Source organism: Haliotis rubra, unplaced genomic scaffold (genome assembly GCF_003918875.1).
Source record: "Haliotis rubra isolate DU_JTF1 unplaced genomic scaffold, ASM391887v1 Scf211, whole genome shotgun sequence".
NCBI lineage: Eukaryota > Metazoa > Mollusca > Gastropoda > Lepetellida > Haliotidae > Haliotis > Haliotis rubra.
Genome location: NW_025766126.1, coordinates 1,292,286 through 1,298,672, shown reverse-complemented (window position 1 = coordinate 1,298,672; position 6,387 = coordinate 1,292,286).

Genomic DNA, 6,387 nt, shown 5'->3' with positions numbered 1-6,387 from the left:
TCATAGTCAGTGATTTATTTAAGAATCATAAATTTAAGACCCTGATTATCCAGACATTTCTTGTGGCTGGGACTGTTAATAATCCTGAGTGTAGTTCACCTTTAAAGCTGCTTGTTATAGAGGGATATATTACTGTGCACACAAGAATCCAGGAAAGATGAAAGGGCCCAGGATGGAAGATGAGAAAACAAGTAACAAAGACACTGCTAAGTCCTGAAACCATCTCACCCTCTTTTATGCTCGTAGCAATTTCTTGTCACAAGATTTTGTTAAGAAATGTGTACAAAGTACGGTTCTCGTAGACTCTCCTGCATGTGCCATATGAATAATTTCAGAGTGGAATCTTCTTTGATGTGGAAGAGGCACATCCAGAGCGAGCCTTAATCTGTTTATGGACAGAGAATACTTATTGTATTACTCTCTTCATAGGCAGATCGATAGCAGTATTTGGGGAATATAATGGCTGGCAAGCAAGCAGATTTTATCAAACGGTCTCCTTGTGAACAATGCACATGTTCCCTTTTCCGTGAATACGATAACACCCCTTGGATATTTCCCCGAAATAAATTCCCGGGATTTCGACAAGGAATATTATGACTGTTGTTCCTTTCACGAACTACTTGACTACCGTCAAGCCACGGAGCTTAAGTTGGTATTTTCTGGGCACAAATCGCTCGTGTAAAAAGACTTGGGATAGGAACAAAAGTCTGCAGTCTAATTGCCTTCATCATGCGTTGAAAGGGTTTTTTGTCGCGTTCGTCCAAATCAATATGAAATCGAGTTGATGAAATAGCTATCAGTGAGTAGTATCTGGCCACAAATATTGATAAACCTGCTAAAATAGGTTCTGTGTTGCCAACACCAATTAAGTGATTGTACTTGTGCACTTATTACAGATAAAGAACTTGGCAGTGTCTTGGTTTCGAGGGCTCTGGGAGAAGTGTTTGTTGATAAACATTGACTCTAAAGATGTAATATTTCACTACCCACCCCTGCTTTCAGTCTCGATTTATGATTATCTGAAATAGAGTTTATTGGGTTGGGCAGCTATTTACTGCCGTGTTCGTACTTGTAACAGAAAGGTTTGATAGCCCAGGCCAAATCTTGTGTATAGATTTCTGCTTAGAAGACGTGAATGCCCTCTAATGATTCAGTGAAATATGACGATCTCTTAAAGATTTTATTTGTTAGCATGTTGCTATGCATTATCGGAGCTTCATTGTTAGGCTATAACTGAAAGCTATATTAAGTTTGGAGAATGATGGAACATTATAAAATTACAAGTTGATTTCACGTGGGGAAAATTGCACTTAATAATACTGTTTCAAATTTCGTTAAAAATGCAATGGCAGGCTTTTAAAATGCACCTGTTTGATCTCTGTTATTTTGTTGGACGTTTTCTATTTTTTGTCTCATATTGACTTTAGGCAGCACCGCTGTGTGTCTAGATTCTGTTTTGTTTTCAACTCATCTTTCTTCATGGTAATAAATCCTTGGTATTTTTTCATTTTTATTACTTCAGCTGTTATTGTGATTACTTTGAAAATATGTTTATAAATACTCATGGCAATGAATAAGGGAAAACATGAAAGTACAAGTGTTCCTTTATTTATTTCCAGATTTTCACCCACAGTGCAATATAAAGCATGACAAGAAACCCGGAAAAGAGTATAGGAACATTCGCAGTTTCGTGTGTTCCTTTATTCATTTCCATGAGTATAGTGTAAAATATTGTCTAATATTACTTGAAGACTACAGGCACGGAAAGCTGATAGCAATATATTTCAATATGTATTCAGTAATGAAATAATAATTATATTACATGCAAGGTAACTGTTTTCATATGTGATGAGGAAACCACAATAGGATGTAGATAATGATATCCTGACAACTGTATTCAGTATATAGGATCCACACCTGAGGCTGCTGTTTTTCCATTAGCTAGCTGGCCGGCTAGTGTACACTGTCAACACAGAGTGTCAGCCGACTTGCTTTCCACGGCATCATGATAAATCTATTCTGTTTTGAGTAGAGGCAAATATGGATAAGAGGAGAACATGGTCATGGAGATAATTGATTAATCAGTAATAAACTTTGTATTCATTAGGCAGAGTGCAATGGATCATGGCTGGAAATTGATTGCTTTTTATTGCAGAAAATAATGCCTTCCCACTGCTATCACATTTTTATTAGCTTAGTCGTACAACTGTTTCTGTTTTTCATGGTGCAAGTGGGTTACATATGGAGGTTGTTTTCATGATAGCGGTTTCATGTCTAATTTTCCCCTTGGGTGGGTAGAGCAGTGTGCAGTAGTTTCTAACTTTGATATGATGTGTGAATTGTTTTCTCCTTGACAGCTCCGTGTCGATTTCCCTGATTTGTGCATTAGACAATGGTCATCTTGAGGAGTGGGTATTATGTACGAGCTCTCTCCTCCTATTCATTCTGAACTGTTGTGAGTTGACAGGACAAAACTGCCAAATGATAAGTCGCAAACAATCCTCTTACAAATAGCTGGCGACTTGTACGAGGGGGTCAACTTAATCGACCACTTGACATAAAGAGTTCTTTTCTTCCTTGCAGCTAAGTACTCATTCCTTGAAACGGGCTCTCCAACTCCTGGAATCGATACAAACACGGACAGAGGTTCTCTATGCGGATATTGCCGATCCAGGCGAAGACATCCTCACTCTGGCCATCCAGGCCGTATCCAGCATCATCGGGGCTTCCGTGGAGCGAGCCGACAAGCAGGGTCCAGAGACACTGACCATCCGTGCCATGACCGTGCTGGACAAACTGCTTCAGGTATTTCTCAGTGGGATGTTGAAATTGTAGTTGATAGCTATCTATAGACACTTTGTCCTGCTTCAAGGAAGGAGCTCTTTCAATGTTAGCTGGAAGTGTGAGACGAATGCTTCTATGGGATTTGCCATTATTGATTAAACATTGGATGACCACTTATACCATTTGTAGCAGAGGTGGGATCTTGGGTGTCCATTGATTTATGTGTTCCTCGGGACATAGATGTTACATTGCTATGCTGAAATGTTAGTATTGATTTGTTTATTAATCTGTCGAAAACTACTAAATGTCTGAAAGAGCTGACAAACAATTTATCATCTTTTCTTGTCCAGACAAAGATAGGATCCCATGATTGAATACTTTAACTTGGCAAGAAATCATGTCTGTAGGTCCTGATGTTTCCAGGAACTTTAGTCCACAGAGACCATTAAATCCTGATAGTGAGCTTTGTTAGCCATCTTTTCCTTAGAGATAAGAAGTGCTCACAAATTGATTTATTGTAAGTTTGTTGGTTGCAAATATTGAGGAAAGTTTATAGCTTGTTTAGGAAGTTAGTGTAAGGGATGAATTGACAACACCAAGGTGTAATGGACAAAGACAAGCATGCAGGTAATAATTTATCCTGACATTCTGGTTCAGTGTGTTATGAGACATGATATATGGTGAAGATAAGAAGATCTTGTACCACAGTGTTTACCTTAGAAGCCCCTTGTAAACTTGGCGAGAAACAACGCTGTGTCATCTTCTTAATGGGTGTTTTATCAAGTAGGGTGTAAATTGAAGTAAACATGATGTTGATCATCACAAACTCATGCTACCACGTTGTTATGCCATTATGTCCTGAATATTACCAGTATTATGGTCCTTTTAATTATTTGAAAATCAAATAAAATGTGTACCTTTTATTAGTTTTGTCCCTCTATGTGTTTGAGTGAATTATGGACCTGCACCAGGATTCAATAAGCATAGCTATCAAATAAGGTGGAAATGGAAGAAAAGAATAAATAAATAATGCTTTTGTGACAAGTATAAGTTTGACATTTGAAATAAACCCAATAAGACAGCGTAACCTCTTATAAAATAAATGTAAAAAAAACTTTGGTTATTCACTGCGTGGTAAAACATTTATACAGTATGTCTTTGGATACCAGAAAATCTATTGAAGTGAAAGGCACTTTTCTCCTTGTCCTTCACCAAGAGCACCTCGTCTGTTCTCTGTCTGTACTGTAAGGTCTAGTGAAAACATAACTGTTTGTAATAGCTGTTCACTGTCTGAGTTGCTTCTGGAGCTGGGATGTCTGTGAGCTGACAAAGTCCAGCGCCACGAGTTGTTGATGGACCGCTGGGCTCAATATAGTCCCAGTGCTTTAAAATCATAAGATGGATTGTAGGAGATAAATACCTGATCAGAGGTGAGAATCGACTGGTCTTTTCTGGGAATAGTTTTGCTTCAAGTCAGACAGGCTGTTGTTCCGGATTGTGGAAGAGGTGTCTGAGATGAGAGAGAAACTGCCTCTTGAAGCTTGTTGGTCCGAAACAAGAGACTCATCACTTGGTACAGCATGGAAACTGCTTTATCCCAGTCCTTTAAACTTGTGTGAAAGACTTGTGCTGGAAGGAATGAATCGATGGTGGTGGTGGTAGTGGTGGTGGTGACGACGACGACGACGACGACGACGACGATGATGATGATGATGATGATGATGAAAGCCAAATTGATGGTATATGCACTTTGAACAGAAAAAAAAGAATCAGTCAAAATCTACTTTGTACCAGAATTGGAATCAGTTAGTTGAATCAATGTCTCCATGGAAGCCTCATGGGTTGTTATGGCCTGAGAGAACGTTCCAGTCCAATCTCCGCCAATGCCTACTGACATACGAATGTTCCTGTTTGGACGTTTGACCGATTGCCTGACAGTGTTTTTTTGTGCAATTCTCCAGTCCTATTGACTCTGAAGCGCTTTTTCTCTCTTTCATCGAACTGAAGTTGTTAAGATCCTTTCTAAAGACTCCCTATAAGTGTCAAAATTCATTCTGCTTCATTGACAGTACCAAGCTATCTTTCAACAAGAACAGATTTTTTTTCTGTCCATGACCTTTCATTTAAATTTTATTTTGCATGAATGAGTTTGCTGAAAGTCTTAATCGCTCCTTTCAGGCATTTTATTGACTTTTTTTCATGGATGTGGTAAAAGCAGTGCATAATAGATAAGCTAAATTTTTCCATTTTGGACTTTTAATTTTCGTTTAGTTTGCGTTTCTGTCAGAAAGTGTTGATGTTTCTACTGATTTGAACAATTTAAACATGAAGGGCAACTTCAGCCATATTTAGAAGAAGAACATTAGTATAGTCTGATGGCAATGTCTGACAACTAATTCTCCCCCCTCCCTCCCCCTCCGGAATCAGCTGAATTTATCACATGGTTACCCCATTCTTCGAATAGACTAAAAGAGGATATTTAATTTAACTATGTCATAAATTGTTTATAAGAATGATAAATGTAACATAATATGAGGGAATAGCCACTACATCAAGAGACAATACGACAAGGACAAGATGGACTGATGGAATAGGATACTTGCAAGGTGAATAAAAATAAAAATCTGAATCTAAATGTGAAATTGATACCATAAGAATTCAAATCTTTCATCTATTATTTTTTTTTTTAATATCTAGAAAAGTAGGATTATGTTTTTTTCACTTTTTTATACTGGGTTAAGCTTCAGGCTTGACGGGTCTGTTTATCATACCAGAGGCATACGGAGGAGTATAGACTGAGTTGGCAAAACAACATTACAATGTACAACATTAAACATTGGTGGGAGAGTAGGTGAAGTTCTTATTCATTTAAATTCAGAGGAATTTCATAAGGTATTTTAACATTGCATTCAATGGGGTAATGTAAAAGCACACATTAGTATTGACCATTTCATTGGTCTAGTCATTTATGTGTGAAAGAGAAGCCACTCCACAAAGCTGATTGTTAGTTATTTCAATATTGAATTGAACTTGGAATTTATTACTAAGAATTTTCACCAACATCTGCTGCAAACCTTGGACTGAATGACAGCCTGTTAGACAGGTTAAGTTAAATCCTGCATACACTCATAATTTCTACCAGATTTATGTTCACCATAATGTGTTGATGTAGTTTTAATGAAGACACAATTGACTAATGGATATCAATGTCTATTGTTTCTTGCTTGCATGAAACATCACATTTAGATTTAAAGAAGTTAATATCCACAAGTCATCCTGTCCTCACTGATTGAAAAAGAAAATCAGAATAATTACTGCCGACCGTTCCCTCGCTGCCTCTCGTGCTGTGTCAGTGTACCACCAGCCCCAGCTGTGGTCTTCATGCAGGAAGGTGCTTCATTCATCCGCTGGAAATGTTCAAATCTCATGTCTATGTTATTTTACGGCCTTGTTACAAAGAAGCTATTAGGTCAGTGACATTTGTTTTCCTGACAAGCCACCATTTAAGTTAGCATTTTCATCTGAAGCCTTTCTCTGCCTCTTCTTCAGGTGGAGCTTAATCATCACTCAATCGGCGAAGCCCCCATCAAGCGCTCCGCGGAG